Here is a 20,426-nt window from a genome sequence, read left to right as displayed (position 1 = left end):
GTGACTTTAATGGTACAGAGTGGCTGGAGGGTGCCACCCCCCACCACCACCACCTGCAGGAGGACCACAGGCCTGGGGCACACACGATCCAACGCTGGAAAAGCAAAAGCCCCCTAACCTGAGAGGGTGCTTGCCTGTGGCATTCCCACGCCTCCTATAAGCTCCTGTAATTGACGAGGGCATCTGCAAAGAGCAGAGGTGGGTTTGGGGGTGTACATTTTGGGCATCCCACTTGGCTGCATGTGACCTTGACACATGTCCCCAAATCTGTTTGCTCCTCTGTAAACTGTGGGGTTAGAATGGACCCTCCCCGCCAGGGCTGACAGGAGGTCAAGATGATAAAATGACCACCAGACACATTGCTTCTAGCACATTCTGCCACTGATTCCAACTTACTGGTTTTCACCCGGGTGACCTTGTGGAGGACCCTGGATCCTGTCCAGGCTTTAATTTCCCTGAGTGTCCAAGCAGGGCTCCAGAGTCATGAGATGACTTAGCTGAGATCGTTGACATGAGCTCACCTTTAGAAAAATAGGGGACGAGGTGAGCAGAGGGGGATTTTAGGGCAGGGAAGCTGCCTCGTATGATATTAATATTATAACGTAGATGGTGAAGGACAGGGGAGCCTGGAGTGCTGCTGTCCATGGCATCGCAAAGAGTCGGATGTGACTGAGCAACCAAACAACAGGACGTTACACGTTTGTTCAAACCCACAGAACATACAACACCAAGGACAAGCTCCTGTGAGCTCTGGCCTGGGGGCGAGGACGTGTATCTGTGTAGGTCCACTAGTTGTAACATAGGTACCCAGTCTGCAGGGGGAGGACGGTGAACATGAGGAGGGCTGTGTCTGGGGACAAGGGGTAGGTGGGACCGCTGTACTTTCTGCTCTGCTTTGCTGCAAATGAAAAAACTGCTCTAAAAAATAAAGTCTATTAAGAGTGTTACATGTAGGTACATACTGGTGTATATGTGTATACATAAAGTACGTCAGTGACCTCCAGTGAACATATCTGGTGGGGAGATGTGTGGTGTTTGCATCTCCAGGTCTTGAATCCTAGCAGTGAGTGTCAGTGATGTAGCGGGCATATGAAGCCCTGCATTGCTGAAGAGGGTAGAATTCTGACTGAGCACAAGTGCACTGTGATTTCACTCATGTCCATGGGATGCATTTGGGGACACTCATTTCTCAAACAGGGATTATTTATTGAGCGCCTGCTGCATGCAAGCTCTGAGCCAGGCACTGGCTGCCCAGAAATGAAGGCACAGACTCTCTGCCCTTGTGCAGCTCACAGTCAGTTCAGGAGAGATGCAGCCCTCATTCTGCAGGGGCAAGGAGAGCCCTGCCAGCCCCCACGGAGGAAGAGAACCTTGTATTACGGAAGGATCATGGGGAAATGTGTGTAGATTGTACGGAAGTGACTGGTGAGGAAGTCAGTGGGCTCTGGGTCTGGGTGGCCCCGCCACATGTGACCGATCTGTCCTCTCTTCCAGGGCATGGTCTAGCAGCCTGGGCCAGGACGTGGAAGCGGCCTCCAAGGTTCTGACCCCTGCTTTCTCTCCACCTCCTCTCGGCCTTGGGTAAGTGCTCTGGTGTGGTGGGGGCGGGGGGGGGGGGGGGGGCGGCAGGTGAGATGGGGTGAGGACAGGCCTCTGAGGGGCCTCTCCTCTCTGTGGGGTCCTGTCCACGTGCCAGCGTGTGGGGACTTGACCCAGTCAGTGGAAAGAATGGGGAAGGCTTTAGGGGGACAGTCTGCCCAGCGCCCCCATGATGGCGCAGTCTCGCCCCCACATCCCGTGGGTGGGGCCTTCCTGCCTCTCTTGCTTGGACACCAGGGTGTGGACTTCCTGAGGGAGGGGCGTTTCTGCTGCTGCCCTGCCTTTCCTTCTCTCACCTTCCCCGCTCACCCAGTGAAAGCACTCGCCAGTGTGGGCCAAGAGACCCAGGGGACAGACTTCAGAGTGGGTCTCTGGGCTTTTCTCTCCAAAGAAAACAGACACAGCTCCATGTGGAAGCAGACACGGCCACTTTCATTGGTCTGATTTTTCATCAGCCCTGTCGGAGCTGGGAATGTGGAGGGGGCAGGAGCTGGCTCTGGCTACCTGGATATCACTTGTGTACAGAGGCCCAGCTGGAGGCTGGTGGGTGGGCACAGGGGCACAAGGGGCAGTGCCTGGCCAGGTTGGGTCCTCCTGAGGCTAGTAGCTGGGTGTCAGGAGCTGGAGCAGGTGGAGGGGTCCAAAGAGGGCAGAGGAGGTGGTCCCTGGTGTCTCCTTCCATCCCGAGGCCCCCTGGGTGTTTCATTTCTCACCCAGCAAAGACTCAGTAACCCTTAGCCCCCAACCCCCGAGAGATCAGAAACTCTGGGAGGCAGATGGCACCTCTGACAACGAATGTCCTTGGTCGGGATGTCCTGGACCAAGTGATGGGAAGTGGGAGGACCCCCTCTCTCTGCCCCTCTCCCTTTGGTGATGGACAGGAGGGCCTGTCCCCCAAGTCTTCCATCTCCGTCTACCTGCTGCAGGCACCTGAGTGCTAAAGCTGCAGGTCCCAGCCTCCTGCCAGCAATCACTCATTCATCCCCTCAACAAAGTGTGTACTGATCATTCACACTAGAGCGTCCAGGCTCTGGGCCTCCAGTGGAGAACTGACTTGAATAAAACCTGGCCCCAGGGACTCCATATTCTAGTTCAGGGAAGAGAGAGAGAATTCAGTAAAATACAGAGAAAAAAAATAAAGTAGGAAAGGGGATAAGAATGTGTGTTGGGGTGACAGTTTTGGACAGAGGAGTTAGAGAAGGCCTCACTGAGAAGTGCCCTGAGCCTAGATGCAGTGGAGGCGAGGGAACAGTTTGGTATCAGAGGAAGAGCCAGTGCAAAGGGCCTGTGGCAGTAGCACGTCTGAGGGATTCGGGGGCAGCAAAGAGATCCATGTCACGGGAGGGGATGCACAAGTGCCGGGAGAGGGGATGGGCCAGACAGCTGCTGGGGGTGTAGTTCATGCGTGAGGAGTGGGACACTCACAACACGAGCCCAACAAGGAGCAGCATCTCAGTGCAGTCGAAACCACCCTGCATGGGGAGCCCCTCGCTCACTTCACACGTAATTGTTCCTCGCAGAGACTTAAGCACTGCTCTAAAGATGCTGGATGAACAGGGGCATGGAGACAGGGCTTCTGCAGAACAAGAGGCCAGGAGAGCAAGGCCGCAGGCTGACTCTGAATGCGGTCCACCTGGCTGTCCCGATGTGGCCTCAGAGTGGAAACTGTGGTGGCTTCGAGGCAGGGCACCCGGAAAGGGAAATCCTTCCTAGGTTGTACGTTGAGGGTTATTTTTAGAGTGACCAGCAATGACTTTGCAATATCACTTCCTGTGGGTGTCCCCTCCAACCCTCAACCACAGGAACGGGCCCTGCATGACAGGCCTCGTGGGCAGATGCGTGCTCACTTGCACGTACACACACGTGCACACATGGTGGTGCACACAGGTTGGCATTCTCATCCACTGCAGTCAGTGGAGGGATGGGGACCATGTCCTGGCCTGCCTGCAGGATGGCGAGCCCCAGGTCAGAGACACACTGTCTTCAACATCCCTGAGCTTCTGCTCCAGGTGGGGTTCTGCACGAGATGGCTGCACGCGTGCCGAGAGTGGGAGGCCTGGCCCCGGGCTCACACCTGCTCAGGAAGGAGAAGGGCAGGGGTCAAAGGAAGGGCACCTGCCGGTCTGTCTTTGCTCAGCTCCCAAGGGGTGAGACAGAGAGAGAGGTTCCATAATGCGCAGACGAAGGATAAAGTGATGTCCCCAGGGTCTCGCTGACTGCTGGCCCCTGGCCAGGCCCCTGAGCCAGGTCTGAGCCCACCTGGACTGTCCCCCTAGATCATCCGCCTCTCCTATCGGGCCCTCACTTATCTTTCTCCCTTCACTTCCAGCCCAGGCCCAGGCCCATGGCCACGATTTCTGGGACAGCCTGCATTTCACATTTCCTGTCCTGTGGATCCCTCAATTTCCTTGGGTTGGTCAGACCCCAGGGGCACGTTGGTCACTTAGCAACACCCATGTCACAGGGCGGCTATTCTGAGGACTTCAAAGGATCTCCAGGAAACTGGCTCCTTCACGGATGTCACAGAATATCGGGGTCAGAGGGGCTCTGATGGGCAATGTGGAGACCTTAAGGGGCCAGGAAGATGGGCTCTTGGGCACGCCGAACAGCATGCCAAGGCCGCAGATGCACTGAACTGCTAAGCCTGCAGAGGATCTGGGGCTGCCTGCCAGGGGCGCCCTTGCCCTCGTCGCCCTTTTTCGCCCTCTTTCCTTGCTTCCTTTCACCAGCTACGCGGCTGCCCTGTGCTTTAGATGTGCCGATCGGCTGTGGGATTATTGCTAGCCACACCCTGAGAAACTGAAACTCAGTTCTCCGTCTTTGGGGAAAAGAATCGGGAAGGACCTGAGCTACAAGCCTGGAATGCCGCCTTCCTTCCCTCCCCTTTCTGTCCCCACCACACCAGCACCACGCTCGATTCAGAGTACAGACTAACTCAGGGTAAGGAAGGAAAGAAGGATTCACACCTTCCTTCCTTCCCAGCTAGAGTGGAAGCACTTTGGGGGCACCTTGTACATTTCTGTATCCCCAGCACCTCACCAGCACTTCACCAGGGCTTCCCAGCTGGTGCTAAGTGGTAAAGAACCCGCTTGCCAATGCAGGGGACATAGGGGACGAGAGTTCAATTCCTGGGTCAGGAAGATCCCCTGGAGGAGGGCTTGGCATCCCACTCCAGTATTCTTGCCTGGACAGTCCCAGGGACAGAGGAACCTGGTGTCCATAGGGTCACAAAGAGTCAGACACAACTCACAACCTATCACGCACGCACCTCTTCACCATGATCCCCACTCAGTAGGTGCTCTGTTAACATGTGTTGACTGACACTTTCTGTGCGAGTTTGTGCTTTGGCGCCAGCTCTCCCTGCAGAAACTTCGGCTTCTGGTGCTGTGATTTAAGAATAAAAACAGCAAAGGGCAGTGTTTAGGAGCTGTCTTCACTTGGATTATAAATGCACTCTGATGACAACTCAAGACTGTAGCCCTGGGGCCACCAAGAAGCAGCTGGCATGTCACCGTTGATGCGCCCAGCGTCTTGGCCAGGCTGATGCCACTTTTCGGGAGAATGACTTACTGTTTTTTATTTCTCTCCAAAGACATTAAACATGAATCAAATAGCAGATGAGATGATTCACTGGAAGTTTTCTTCCAAGTTTCAACACACACACACACAACGGGATTGATGTGCTGAACCGTACGTAAGTGAAGCCAGGCAGCATTAGACTGGAGCCCTGCCTCCAGGGGCTCTGCTGTGGGCAGCACCTCGAAGAGGGGGACCTCGCCCTGAGGTCGAAGCCCTGTGTCAACCATCACAAAACCCCAGAAGGCCATGAGCGTTTCAAAAACCCCTCAAGTCTAATGTTCATCATGACATTGCTTCCGTTTCTACCCAAGATACCCTAGAATGTGGCCAAACCTCATTCATCTGGGGCACAGGAATTCACAGTTTGGAAAGGGTTCATTTGGGGCCCATGGATTGAGAATTGAGTCATCGCTGAGGCGCAGAACCTGGCAGAAATGAGCCTTCTCCCACCTGTGGGGAGAAAAGCGAATGCATCTGCCAACCAGGATCCTGGGGAGAGGGACACACACAGTCGCCGGGTGGGTGAACGTCTCTGGTGCCGTCCAGGCTCACACTTGCAGTAGATTCCAGGACGTTTTTGAGGGTGGAATGTGCCTCGGGGGCCATGTTGTCCAAACTCATATTTTTCAGATGAGGAAAGTAAAGCTGTGAGGCACGTGACTTGCCCAAGATTGCCCAGGCATCCCCGACCGCACCCTCGGGGGCAGGGTGGGGACAGCGATGCTATAGTAACATCTGATTCCTGTCTGTTCACTGACACCCTTCATCTCCCTCAGGGCTCTCCCACGTTCCCACCTTTACCATCTGCCCGAGAAAGAATGCAGAGGCAGTTTTTCAGGTATTTTTCGACTCAGACTGTACCAATTTGAAGGCCTTCCCTAGTGGCTTAGATGGTAAAGTGTCTGTCTACAATGCTGGAGACATGGGTTCGATCCCTGGGTCGGGAAGATCTCCTGGAGAAAGCAATGGCAACCCACTCCAGTACTCTTGCTTGGAAAATCCCATGGACGGAGGAGCCTGGTGGGCTGCAGTCCACGGGGTCGGACACGACTGAGTGACTTCACTTTTACTTACCAGTGTGAACTGCCCTTCGGGTCATTAGTCCAAATTCCGACTCCTCAGGGTTGATGGTATCTTTTCTTCTTTCCCCCGCTGCCTCTCCTCCCTGCACCCTGCATTTGTTGATCGATCCGTTCGTTCCTCATTCCCCTCCACTGCTCTGTATTGCCCCACACTGTCCTGTGCTGCTCGGTACTGATGTGTTGTTAGACTGCTCATCGCCCAGGAAGGTGCCTGGGGAGGTAACAGGCCCAGCTGTGGAGCAGGGATGGGGTGCTTGCTGGTGGTCTCCCCAGAAGCTTGGGCCAGAGTTGCTGAAGTCACAGTGCTGCCCAGGCTCCCTGCAGCCCCTGCCCAGATGAGGCCCTGCCCACCTCCCCAGCCACGTGCCTCCAGCCACACCACACAGTTCCGCACACTCATGTCTCCCCGCACGCTGACGCCCTCTGCCATGTCGCCCCAGCCCTCCTCTACTGCAGGGACCCACCCGCAGCAGAGCTCGGCTCCCGCGTGGCTCACGAGTCACACCTTCGGGTCCTGGTGCATAAAGTGTGTGCCAGCCTAGGACGCGTATGAAGTAGCTGTGGCGGGAATGAAGAAATGGAAAGCGTGGCCCACACTGGCTTCTCCGAGATAACTGAATTCCCAGGGTGAAATACTTGTTGTTGCATACACCGTTGTGTTGGAAAGGCCTTCTCTCCCGAGAGCACCACCCCCCGCCCCACCAGACCTGGTTTCTCTCCCACTGGAGCCAGAGAACCGACTGAGGCTTCCAGGCAGCGCGTGGTGGGGCCGCAGCAGTGTGGAGGAAAGGGCCATGCCGAGTGTGAGTGTGTGTCTGTGCGTGGTGTACGTGTGTGTGTCTGTGTGTGTATGGTGTGGGGGGGCTGTGTGTGAAATGTGTGTGGGGTGGGCAATACAGTGTGTGTGTGTCTGTGTGGTGTATGTGTATGGTGTGTGGGGGATGTCTGTGTGACGTGTGTGGTGTGTGCAGTATGGTGTGTGTGTATGTGTGTGGTGTTGGGGGGTGTTGTGGGGGGGGTGTGTGTGACATGTGTGCTGTGTCCAGTAGGAAATGTGTGTGTGTGTGTGGTGTATATGTATGGTGTCGAGTGGTATTATGTGAGGTGTGTGTGTGACATGTGGGGTGTGTGTGTGACGTGTATTGTGTTTGCAGTAGGGTGTGTGTGTGTGGTGTCTATGTATGGTGTGGGCTGGTATAGTGTGGGAGGTGTGTGTGACGTGTGTGGCGTGTCCAGTAGGGTGTGTGTGTGTGCGTGAGTGGTGTATGGGTATGGTGTAGGGTGGTATTGTGTGTGGGTGTGTGTGACGTGTGTGGTGTGTGCAGTAGGGTGTGTGTGGGGGGCTGTGTGTGTGTGGTGGTATTGTGTGGGGGTGTGTGTGTGGTGTACATGTATGGTGTGGGCTGGTATAGTGTGGGAGGTGTGTGTGGTGTGTGCAGTAGGGTGTGTGTGTTTTGTGTATGGTGTAGGGTGGTATTGTGTGTGGGGGTGTGTATGACATGTGTGGTGTGTGCAGTAGGGTGTGTGTGTGCACAAGTGTGTCCCAGGCCCACCCTGTCCACACAGATCTGAGCGGCCAGCCCCCGGAAACACTGGGGTTGCTCTGGGCTGGTCTTCAGTTCCTGGGAAGCTCCCTGTCCTTCAGGAGCCTGTCCTGAGTGTCCACAGGATCCTCAAGCCCGTGGACCTGAACCAGCTAGAAGCCACAGGAGACACTCTGCAGTTGGACAGGCGCCTCTCTCCTGGGGATGGGCCTTTGTGGCGTCCGCTGTCGTGCTGAGGGCTTCCCAGGTGGCGCTAGCGGTAGAGAACCCACGTGCTAATGCAGGAGACATGAGAGAAGCGAGTTCTATCCCTGGGTCAGGAAGGTCCCCTGGAGGAGGGCATGGCCACCCACTCCAGTATTCTGGCCTGGAGAATCCCATGGACAGAGGAGCCTGGGGAGCTACAGTCCCTGGGGTCACAGAGTCAGACATGACTGAAGTGACTTAGTGCGTGTGCTCCATTGTGCTGATCCTGGGGGGCTTTGACTAGAGCCCAGTTTGCCCTGGCAGTGTGAGCCAGGGGTCTGCGCTGTTGCAGGGCTGGGTTCTCCTGCCTTCTTCCCTCATTTTCTTCTTGAAGAACAGGAGTTGGAATTTCACTGGCCCTGCCCCCCGCTGCATGTATTGAGCCCCTAGGATCCCAGCCCCTCTGCCCACCCTCGTGTGCACTGAGCATGCAAGGTAGAGGGTCTGCTGAAAAGTGTGGACCCGCCTCCGAGCCTGGCTCCGTCCGATACTGTGATTAAGCTCATCAAGCACTTTGCACATTTCTTTTATCATAAAAGGTGCAATAGAACTTCCATATATTTGTCTGATGCTTCATATTTGTCAGAGCCCTTTCTTGGCCTTCAGTTCCCTTTATCCTCACCACCATGCTGTGAAATCAACAGGCTGGGACTGTTCTTCCCATTTACAGCCAAGGAAACTGAGGCCCAGAGATGCTAAGAGACAGCCAAGACCAGAAGACTAGAGAGGGGGTCCTGGGAAGAGACTCAGGCTGGACATTTATGGCCCAGTGAGGGGGGGGTCCCTCCTGTACACAATCCCCATCCTGACTCAGCTCCCCGAGACTGACAGTGGTCCCATTTAACAGAGGAGCAAACAGAGGCTTTGTCTCGAGCCTTGAGACAGGGGACTGCCTGATTCCAGGACCCAGTCCAGCGCGTTCCCTGAGAGCTGCCAGTCATCAAGCTTGCGGTGTGTGGGCCCCCTGGCCAGGACGCTTGCTTCCTCTCCCACAGGGAGGACGTTGCCTTGCGGGAGGACTGCAGCTCACGTCCGGCTCGGAGAACTGGAGTAGAATTGCAGACTCACTCTGCCGCCTGCCTGCAGGTCTTTCCCACGCGGGCTTGGTTTACATGAGTCACTGCACAGCCGGCCAGGCCCAGGCAGCTGGAGGAATTTACTCCACAATGTGCGAGCGCTGGTGGCCCAAACCTCCGTGTGTAATAAGCCAACTAGGATGAGGGCGCCCCCTGTCTACCATGAACTCTGTCCCCCAGGGCTGACCGAAGAGGGAGCAGATCTATCAAGGGGCTGGTATGGGGGCTTCTGAAGTCTCAGACCAGCTCCTGCCTCCAGCCAGCAGCGTCCAGTCTGCTGTGGGCTCTTAGGTTTCCTTCAAAAGAGCGTTAGTTTGCAGCCGGCTCTGGGTCCCCGAGAAGGAGATGCCCTGTGATTCATAACGTTGTTTGATTCAAACTCAGAGCTTTTGTTGTTGGATTGAACAGGGGCAGAGCCCTGCGTCCCAGGCTAGATTCATTCTGAGCGTTTTCAGGGGGCATGGGCATTTGCTGGGGAGGGTGGGGGAGCATTACCAGCACCCCCTTCCAGCCCCCCTTCTGTTGCTCCCTATGACCGCCTCCTCTGCCGTCTGCACGGCGTTCCTGGCACTCTGTAGTCAGGCTCACCACTCCCATCTGGGTATCAGTGGCATGGGGTGGGTTCTCTCCCGGTCCCCTCGCCCTGGCAAACCCCATTCCCTTTGTCCGCCCACCCGGAGCACTCCGGGTCCCTTGTAAGCAAGCCTCAATCGATACCTTACTCTTGTCATGGGTGTGCTCGAGGGCACAGGGGGCACCTGGAGAGGGGCCCTGTGTCTCATTCATCCTGGCGTTTCCACGCCTGACACAGAAGGGGCCTCAGGAACGTTTGTGGGCCAAAGGGAACAGATTTCCTCCTCACACCAGGCTGGCGTTCAGGGATGTGCCCCCGCTAAGCCTCACAGTTGCCTTCAAACGAGGCTTCAGCTGGGGCAGAGGAAGCCCCGGGCTCTGGGGACTCTGCACTTTAACCCCCAGCAGGCTCGCTCAGGCTTGCCCCTCACCAGGCTGCTGGCTGTGCCCCTGGCCCGGCCTCCAGCTCCCTCTGCAGACACGTGGGCCTCACCTCTGGCCGGATGCGTAGCAGGGACAACGGCCTTAAGGAAAATCACGGTGTCTTGGTTTTGGTCCTACCTCAAGCCCTTTTCCTGTGCGTCAGCGATTCCGTGGAGGGAGGCTCACCCTCCGGGCCATTTCCTCTTCCTCTCCCTGTCGTGTTCTTCCCTCAGAGGCTCATTTATGTCTGATCCACCAACCTGCCTTCCTTCCCTGGGGAAGCAGCTCAAAGCACTCATCCCCTGAAGATTCAAGTAGCCGTGACCTTGGCTCTGGGGCGAGGCACACCAGGCATAGGACCACATAGCTGGGGTGTGTTCACGGGGGAGGGAGGAGATGGCCCCAGCCCGGTGAGTGGACTGCGAGTTTGACACCTCCAGGCCCCCTCTTCTGCTGCAGCTGGTCCTGTGCTGGTAGATGGAACTTTCCAGACACCACGTCTGAATTCCAGAATGTCCCTTCTTGGAGCTTGAAGTCATCCATATTCCTGATGTTTTTGTGTCTGACTCTTTGTGACACTATGGTCTGTAGCTCACCAGGCTCCTCTGTCCATGGGATTCTCCAGGCAAGAATACTGCAGTGGGTTGCCATGCCCTCCTCCAGAGGATCTTCCCAACGCAGGGATTGAACCCGAGGCTCTTACGTCTCCTGCATTGGCAGGCGGGTTCTTTACCACTAGCACCCCCTGGGAAGCCCAGGTACAGAATCAGAAACTGTTAGAGCAACAGGGTCCTAGAGGAAACCCGTTCACTTATTCATCTGTTCATTCATTTGGGCACCGTGCTAAGCCCTTGGTCACACAAGCATTATTTCAGATATTTTGACTGAGCCCTGGTTGTGTGCCCTGTTCTGGGAACTGTGGAGATGTAGCAGTAAACAAAAGCAGGGAGTCAACCATGTATCAGTACAGTACCAAGTAGTGGGAATGGCCACGGAAAGGGGCCAGGGTGAGGGCAGATGCTACTCAAGATGGTCTCCCTGGAGGAGGTTCCCCCAAGAAGACTTTGCAAAGACGTGAACACTGAGAAAGTGTGCCTTGCAGATACTGACGGGAAGGAGGGGCAGCCCAGGTGGTGGTGGTGGTGGTTCAGAAATGCTCAGACATGTCTGACTCTTTGTGACCCCGTGGACTTGGCTCCCTGTCCTTGGGGAACTGCAGAATCAAAGACCTTGGGGCTAGAACATGCTAGCATGCTCTCCTACTGGCATAAGTGAGGTATATACTCTTTGCTCAAGGAACTCACAGTCTAATGAGGGAAAAACATAAGTAAATGATGTACTAAAAGTTGAGGTCACAAGAGAAATAGGTTTAAAAATGCTACTAGAATACAAAAGGAAGAACAACTGTAGCAGGGTTGGAAAATGCTTCCATGAGTAGGTGGCATTTGAGTTGGGCTTTGGTGGATGAATAGGAGTTTGCTGGCAGCTGAGGTGAGCAGCCACATGGATGAACGGTGACTTCAGAGGCACAAGGTGTTCAGGGAAAGCTACACGGCTCCTCTTCCTGTTGAGTGAGTGGTTCTTCAAGGGGAAGAACATCCTCCTGGGGAGTCTCCTTTCCTTTTCTCCACCTCTTCTTTCCCCCAGCCTCATGGAGGGCATGTCAACTTCAGGAAAGTGGAAGGGGAGAGTGGCTCAGATAGGGAGATTCCTCTGCCTTGCTTGGCCAGCCTACCTCTTTCCTTCCTTCTTTCCCTTCTCTTTTTTCCCTCCTCCTTCCCTCCTTTCTTTTATATATTAAAAAAAATACTTATTATTCATTTATTTGGCTGCGCTGGCTCCTAGTTGCAGCATACAGGATCTTCCAACTTTGTTGCAGCATGTAGGATTTAGTTCCCTGACCAGAAGTCAAACCTGGGCCCTCTGCATTGGGAGCATGGAGTTTTAGCCATGGGACCACCAGGGAAGTCCCTCTTTTATATATTTTTTAAAGCTTTGGGAGCTCTTGGGATTTTAAGCTGCTGGGGCAGGTCCAGGAGTCAGGAGGACACTCAGTTGGATTTCTCAACCAAGTCACTGCTTGGAGTCCAACCAGCTGGTGAAGCTCTGATGCAATAGGCTTTCAGGAAGCCTCTGGAAATGGTCTCCCCAAGGCCTATGGTCTGAATTTAGATTTAGGTGCACCCGGGAACCGCCGGCTCCAGAGGTGTTACTGACCCCCTCGTCCCCCAGCTCTCACCTGGGCTTCGTGTTCTCCCTCAGAAGAGGAGGAGGAATGCCCTGTCTCTTCAGCCCCTCCTCCCATCCTTACCCGTAGCGGGGACTAGACCTAGGTCTTCATTGCAGCTGGTCTCCGGCAAAATTCTTGAAGCTGCTGAAAATAGAAACTCGTGGGTCTCACCTGTAATTATGACATGCAAAACACCACTGTGTTACACTCATGGGCACCAAGGAGTGAAATAAACACAGGCCACCTCTCCCAGCTGGGCGCAGTTAGCAGTGGGCCTGCAGTCGAGGTGCTAATGAACTTGGTGGCCCCCTAAACCAGGCCCCTAGGATGTACCCAGTGCTGAGCAGTCACTAGAAATAAAACACAGCCACCTACACATATAATTTTACCTTTTCTGGTATCCGCCTTTAAAAAGTTAAACAAATGAGATTAATGTTACCAGCATAATTAACTTAACCCACTGTATCTCAAGTGGTATCATTTATCATTTCACTTGCAATTAGGAGAGAAAAATTATTAATGAAATACTTTCTCCCATATTAAGTTGTCAAAATCCAGTGTAAATTTTACTCCTAGAGAACATATATGAATTCAGACCGCACACATTTTAAGTGCTCAATAACCCCATGTGACTAAGGGTTCCTGTATTGGACAAATCACAGCTTCAGTTCAGTTCAGTTCAGTCACTCAGTCGTGTCCGACTCTTTGCGACCCATGAATCTCAGCATGCCAGGCCTCCCTGTCCATCACCAACTCCCGGAGTTCACTCAGACTCAGGTCCATCGAGTCGGTGATGCCATCCAGCCATCTCATCCTCTGTCGTCCCCTTCTCCTCCTGCCCCCAATCCCTCCCAGCATCAGTCTTTTCCAATGAGTCAACTCTTCGCATGAGGTGGCCAAAGTACTGGAGTTTCAGCTTTAGCATCATTTCTTCCAAAGAAATCCTAGGGCTGATCTCCTTCAGAAAGGACTGGTTGGATCTCCTTGCAGTCCAAGGGACTCTCAAGAGTCTGCTCCAACACCACAGTTCAAAAGCATCAATTCTTCGGCGCTCAGCCTTCTTCACAGTCCAACTCTCACATCCATACATGACCACAGGAAAAACCATAGCCTTGACTAGACGGACCTTTGTTGGCAAAGTAATGTCTCTGCTTTTGAATATGCTATCTAGGTTGGTCATAACTTTCCTTCCAAGGAGTAAGCGTCTTTTAATTTCATGGCTGCAGTCACCATCTGCAGTGATTTTGGAGCCCAAGAAAATAAAGTCTGACACTGTTTCCACTGTTTCCCCATCTATTTCCCATGAATCACAGCTTACAGGTGGAAAAACTGAAGCGCCGGCCAGGTGAAGGGGGCGTGGCAGGGGCGGGGTCAGGAAGCTGGGAGGCGGGGTCTCTTGGGGAGCCTGCCCGACTGCACCCTCTAGCGTCCACCCAACCTCGCTGCAGCCAGCGCTGCCGGCGCACCGGGTCCTGGCAGCTGACACAGGCCTTGGAACAGGACTGGCCCCTCCTCAGAGCAGCCGCACTAGAAGCTAAGGCAGCAGGAGGCTTGCTTCCCCACCTGCTTACTTGGAGGAAAGAAGGACGCAAATGCCGTCAGCCTCTTTTCTCCCTAGGACAGGGGCTCAGCCCAGGAGGAGTGTTTGTCCACGAGTCACCAGAAAGACCCAGGGCTGGTGCTGCAAGAGAAATGACACAGACTGCCTGTTTTCTTCTGCCCGCTTCCAGCCCACTGTGTCCTTTTCTGCCCCAGACAGAACAAGCCAGTCTCATCTGGGCCCTCCCATCCCTTGAAGTGCAAATTCACGGCCTCGCCCCTCCAGCCTCCTCCCCAGCTTTGGCCTTTTATCAGGAGTTGATTCTTCCCACCTCTCCCATCATATTCCCTCCAAGTGTTTCTGAGTCTGCTTGGCCTAGCAAGCTTTGGAGATCTGGGTTGATGAAAGCGTTTTGGAGCAATGGCATGAAATGTCTACCCACGCTGGCAGCCGGCATTGAGCTGTGATTAATGGGACATTCGAGCCCTCAGTTCCAGGAGACTCTCTGGTCGGCAGATACAGCTACGCCATTAAAAAAAAAAGGCTTTAATTTGCAGGCAATACTGACTTTGGGTTAAATATTTTCATAGGGCTCCCCAGCTACGTGTTTACTTTTTTTTTTTTCTGTTCCAATTTAGCACATTAAGAACAATAACAGAGTAACTGAGAACCAGAGAGATGGCTTTTAGGGCTACACTAACTCCCTCCCTCATTTTTCCATTACTGTGAATAAAATGTCATCTTTGAGGCTCTCAGAATGCTGTTGCTTGTCTAATGCAAGCCCTGCTTGGTCATGACGCTCTTGAAGCCCAGTAAGAGCTTGAATCAATTGCCCTCCCCCGGCACGTCTGTTCTGAACCCCATCTTTCACTGGAGATGAAAGTTAAGATTTTCTGGTAAATGAAGCCTGGGGTGTTTGCCTGACAATAGGGCCAGGGGGCCATTTCTGCTGGGAAGTGGGAGTGTCGGCTTTGTCATTGCAGAAAGCCTTGCTTTTTGTCAGCCATCTTTTCCAGCCAGGCGATTGTCAATAAGTTGGTTCATTGGCTTAATTTGTAACGGAGGGGTCACTGGGGTGCAGCGTTCCACTGTCTCTGTTCCCTTGAGGCTGCCTGCTTCAGGCCGAGAGCCTCCAGGAGAGAGAACTGGAATAAGGTTCTTCTTAGATATTTCATCTGAGCCTTTGGGCAGCACACACAGGCCCATGCAAGGGGGGCTGAGAGTGCTGTGTGTGTGTTAGTCACTTAGTTGTCTCTGACTCTTTGGGACCGCATAGATTGTAGCCCACCAGGCTCCTCTGTCCATGGAATTCTCCAGGCCAAGAGTATGGGAGTGGGTAGCCATTCCCTTCTCCAGGGGATCTTCCTGACCCAGGGACTGAACCTGGGTCTCCTGCATTGCAGGAAGATTCTTTATCATTTGAGCCACCATTAAAGCCCGACTGGGAGGGCTGGTGGAGCTTTATTTGACATTCGTGGGCCCCTTCATGGCTTCACAGTGAGAGTCCCAGGGGGAAGGTTGTCTTGCAATACTGGTGAGAAGGTTAATGTTGGGGGGGGAGGTTGTGCAGAGGAAGTGGTCACCAGCTAGGAGCACCTTGGTGGCCTCCATCTCTGCTCATGGACTCTGGTGCTGAAAGCGCCCTGGGGAGTTCCCAGCCCCACCTGCCCCCAGACAAGCTTCTGCTCCCCAGAAGCCTCAGTTCTTTGTCTCTAAGATGCAGATGATGGAGATGGCCTTGCCTCCTCCCAGCCCAGTTGAGCATGACCCCTACCCACAGTGCCTAGAATCTGCCACGTGCCCTAGAGCTGACCTTTGGGGTCGAGCCTCCGGTGGCTTCTTAAGTCTCCTTGTTATTCAGAGTGGCTTCCACCTGCCATCTTCCTAGCAGACTGCCTCGGCCCTGTGTGGGAATAAAGGATTCCTCTTCAGAGGCTGGACTTCCTCTTGCTCCCCCCTCACCCCAGCACCTCTTTGTGTCACTTATTATGCCCCATCTGTATGCCACAAGGAGCCATGAGAACAGGCCCTGCGTCCCCAGCCAGTTGGAGGACCAAGGGGACTGGAATATTCTGGGCACACCCCGTGTACCCGGCCTGACCCCAGACCCTGAGGACACGCAGAGGGCGAGGGTGGCCTGCACTCCTGGGCGCCGGCTAGTGGACACGTGGGCACGAGCATTTGCACAGTTGCTCCCTGTTTGTTGGGTGCAGGGTGTGATGAGGCTCGCAGGGCTTGTAGACAACGAGTTTCCAGATTCTTCCAGGGAATGCTGCAGTGCCTTCTCCGACTCCATTGCCTTTCTTGGGAGGAGGGGAGCGTACACCCATATGGTGAGAGGCTTCCCCATCTCAGAGAGGGACACAGGGTTCTTCGACCAGGGACCTCCAGACGCAGGGATCCTAGACGATCAGACCCCAAAGGGGCCCAGAGTGGTCCCTCCACTGCCCGACCCTCCCTGAAATACACCCTGCCCTTTTGAAACTTGTGGTAAAACACAGGCACAACATAGACGTGACCATCTTAGCCATTTCTAAGTGTGCAGTTCAGTTGTGTTCAGTGCGTTCACACTGTTATGCGACCAGTCATCTCCACTCTTTTCATCTAAGTTCAGCTTGTGCTCTTAGGGGATTTCTACAACCATAAATCCCCCCAACCCTGGATTTTTACCTGGCACCCCAGAGGGACTTTGACATCCTTGTAATTGCCTTGAACTTGCTATGGCGGTTCACTTCAGTCCAGTCGCTCAGTTGTGTCCAACTCTTTGCAACCCCATGGGCTGCAGCACGCCAAGCCTCCCTGTCCATCACCAACTCCTGCAGTTTACTCATGTCCATTGAGTCGGTGATGCCATCCAACCATCTCATCCTCTGTCGTCCCCTTCTCCTCCCGCCTTCAATCTTTCCCAGCATCAGGGTCTTGTCAAAGGAGTCAGCTCTTTGCATCAGGTGGCCAAAGTATTGGAGTTTCAGCTTCAGCACCAGTCCTTCCAATGAATATTCAGGACTGATTTCCTTTAGGATGGACTGGTTGGATCTCCTTGCAGTTCAAGGGACTCTCAAGAGTCTTCTCCAACACCACAGTTCAAAAGCATCCATTCTTCAGCACTCAGCTTTCTTTATAGTCCAACTCTCACATCCATACATGACTACTGGAAAAACCATAACCTTGACTAGATGGACCTTTGTTGACAAAGCTTTTTAATATGCTATCTAGGTTGGTCATAATTTTCTTCCAAGGAGCAAACGTCTTTTAATTTGATGGCTGCGATCACCATCTGCAGTGGTTTTGGAGCCCAGAAAAATAAAGTCAGCCATTGTTTCCACTATTTTCCCATCTATTTGCCATGAAGTGATGGGACCAGATGCCATGATCTTAGTTTTCTGAATTTTGAGCTATAAGCCAACTTCTTCACTCTCCTCTTTCACTTTCATCAAGAGGCTCTTTAGTTCCTCTTCACTTTCTGCCGAAAGGGTGGTGTCATCTGCATATCTGAGGTTATTGATATTTCTCCCGGCAATCTTGATTCCAGCTTGTGCTTCCTCCAGCCCAGTATTTCTCATGAGGTACTCTGCATATAAGTTAAATAAACGGGATGACAATATACAGCCTTTACATACCCCTTTCCCAACTTGGATCCAGTCTGTTGTTCCATGTCCACTTCTAACTGTTGCTTCCTGACCTGCATACAGGTTTCTCAAGAGGCAGGTAAGGTGGTCTGGTATTCCCATCTCTTGAAGAATTTTCCACAGTTTGTTGTGATCCACACAGTCGAAAGCTTTGGCATAGTCAATAAAGCAGAAATAGATGTTTTTCTGGAACTCTCTTGCCTTTTCGATGATCCAGCAGATGTTGGCAATTTGATCTCTGGTTCCTCTGCCTTTTCTAAAACCAGCTTGAACATCTGGAAGTTCACGGTTCATGTATTGCTGAAGCCTGGCGGGGAATTTTGAGCATTACTTTGCTAGCGTGTGAGTTGAGTGCAATTATGTGGTAGTTTGAGCATTCTTTGGCATTGCTTTTCTTTAGGATTGAAATGAAAACTGACCTTTTCCAGACCTGTGGCCACTGCTGAGATTTCCAAATTTGCTGGCATATTGAGTGCAGCACTTTCACAGCATCATCTTTTAGGATTTGAAATAGCTCAACTGGAATTCCATCACCTCCACTAGCTTTGTTTGTAGTGATGCTTTCTAAGGCCCACTTGACTTCACATTCCACGATGTCTGGCTCTAGGTGAGTGATCATACCATCGTGATTATCTGGGTTGTGAAGATCTTTTTTGTATAGTTCTTCTGTGTATTTTTGCCACCTCTTCTTAATATCTTCTGCTTCTGTTAGGTCCCTACCATTCATTTCTGTCCTTTATTGTGCCCATCTTTGCATGAAATGTTCCCTTGGTATCTCTGATTTTCTTGAAGAGATCTCTAGTCTTTCCCATCCTATTGTTTTCCACTAATTCTTTACACTGATCACTGAGGAAGGCTTTCTTATCTCTCCTTGCTATTCTTTGGAACTCTGCATTCAAATGGGTATATCTTTCCTTTTCTCCTTTGCCTTCTGCTTCTCTTCTTTTCACAGCTATTTGTAAGGCCTCCTTAGACAACCATTTTGCCTTTTTGCATTTCTTTTTCTTGGGGATGGTCTTGATCCCTGTCTCCTGTACAGTGTCACGAACTTCAGTCTATAGTTCTTCAGGCACTGTATCTATCAGATCTAGTCCCTTACATCTATTTCTCACTTCCACTGTATAATCATAAGGGATTTGATTTAGGTCATACCTGAGTGGTCTAGTGGTTTTCCCTACTTTCTTCAATTTAAGTCTGAATTTGGCAATAAGGAGTTCATGGTCTGAGCCACAGTCAGCTCCCAGTCTTGTTTTTACTGACTGTATAGAGCTTCTCCATCTTTGGCTGCAAAGAATGTAATCAGTCTGATTTCGGTGTTGACCATCTGGTGATGTCCATGTGTAGAGTCTTCTCTTGTGTTGCTGGAAGAGGGTGTTTGCTATGACCAGTGTGTTCTCTTGGCAAAACTCTATTAGTCTTTGCCCTGCTTCATTCTGTACTCCAAGGCCTAATTTGCCTGTTATTCCAGGTATTTCTTGACTTCCTACTTTTGCATTCCAGTTCCCTATAATGAAAAGGACATATTTTGGGGGTGTTAGTTCTAGAAGGTCTTGTAGGTCTTCATAGAACCATTCAAGTTCAGCTTCTTTGGCATTAGTGGTTGGGGCATAGACTTGAATTACTGTAATATTGAATGGTTTGCCTTGGAAATGAACAGATATCATTCTGTCATTTTTGAGATTGCATCCAAGTACTACATTTTGGACTCTTGTTGACTATGATGGCTATTCCATTTCTTCTAAGGGATTCCTGCCCACAGTAGTAGCTATAATAGTCATCTGAGTTAAATTCACCCATTCCAGTCTATTTTAGTTCACTGACTCCTAAAATGTTGATGTTCACTCTTGCCATCTCCTGTTTGACCACTTCCAACTTGCCTTGATTCATGGACCTAACATTCCAGGTTCCTGTGCAATACTGCTCTTTACAGCATCAGACTTTACTTCCATCACCAGTCACATCGATGACTGGGTGTTGTTTTTGCTTTGGCTCCATCCCTTCATTCTTTCTGGAGTTATTTCTCCACTGATCTCCAGTAGCGTATTGGTCACCTACTGATCTGAGGAGTTCATCATTCAGTGTCCTATGGCATAAGTACATGCTACTGACTTGTAAAGGGTAACACTCTAAGTCAGCCCTTTAATTCAGCTGACTGAGTGTGGTCAAGAAATCAAAGCAGGGGTGGGGGGGCCCTACTTCAGAGCTGTGAGGTCTCCCTAAAGGAGACTGGAAACTCAGTGATGGATTCCTGCCATACCGTCCTAAAAAATGTGGTCTCCCATCAGCCCTGACTTTGACAGCCGCAGATGTTAGTCACTCAACCTTCAAGACAATGGTAGGAAAACATGTTTTTCCACCCACGGTTTCTTGATAGTTTCCCCCCCCAAGTAAAATTTATCTTTTTTTGTTTCCTAAACACATCCCTCAAATTCTCCCCGCCTTGCTTTTCTTCTCTCTACAGCTGGGAGTGCCAGGCCTGCCCTGACCACCTCCCAGGGTTCAAGGTCAATTGTTGAGCTCTGTGGTCAAGCTCAAAATGGACTCCTGGTCACATCCTGGTCACATCCCAGCTCCAACAGCTGTGGGACCCAGGGAAAGTTACTTACCACCCCCAGGCCTCGGTTTCACCATTTATAAAATGATCTGCACAGCCCCTGGCCCAGCTTGAGTGCTTGATGAACTGCAGCTGCAGTTAGAATGACCGTGGTGGGGTTTTTGATGCTGCAGTGGACCGATGCTGCCTTCCATGTGCTCTGGCCTTGGGGAACTCTGTTCAAAGGCAGGATCCATGCCTGATATGCCCATCTCAGAGTCCTGCCATCCGGTGAGCCCCAGAACCCTCAGGAAGGGCTCCCCCCAGAGGGGCCAGGATGCATCAAGGCTCTGCTGGAATACCAGCTTTGCC

General features: G+C 52.4%; 1 protein-coding gene across 5 annotated transcripts in view; it reads left to right on the top strand.

The window, feature by feature from the left end:
* The window catches only part of HPCAL1 (hippocalcin like 1), a 117,327-nt gene that overhangs the window by 85,630 nt on the left and 11,271 nt on the right, over nt 1–20,426 (top strand). For all 5 annotated transcript variants that reach the window (XM_010810201.4, XM_059891192.1, NM_001098964.2 and 2 more), the window contains 1 exon segment: nt 1,495–1,581. The gene's annotated coding sequence lies outside the window, so the exon portion shown is untranslated.

This window comes from Bos taurus, chromosome 11 (assembly GCF_002263795.3).
Source record: "Bos taurus isolate L1 Dominette 01449 registration number 42190680 breed Hereford chromosome 11, ARS-UCD2.0, whole genome shotgun sequence".
NCBI classification, from domain to species: domain Eukaryota; kingdom Metazoa; phylum Chordata; class Mammalia; order Artiodactyla; family Bovidae; genus Bos; species Bos taurus.
Note: the sequence above shows the minus strand (reverse complement) of the source record. Positions and strands in the feature narration are given on the sequence as shown.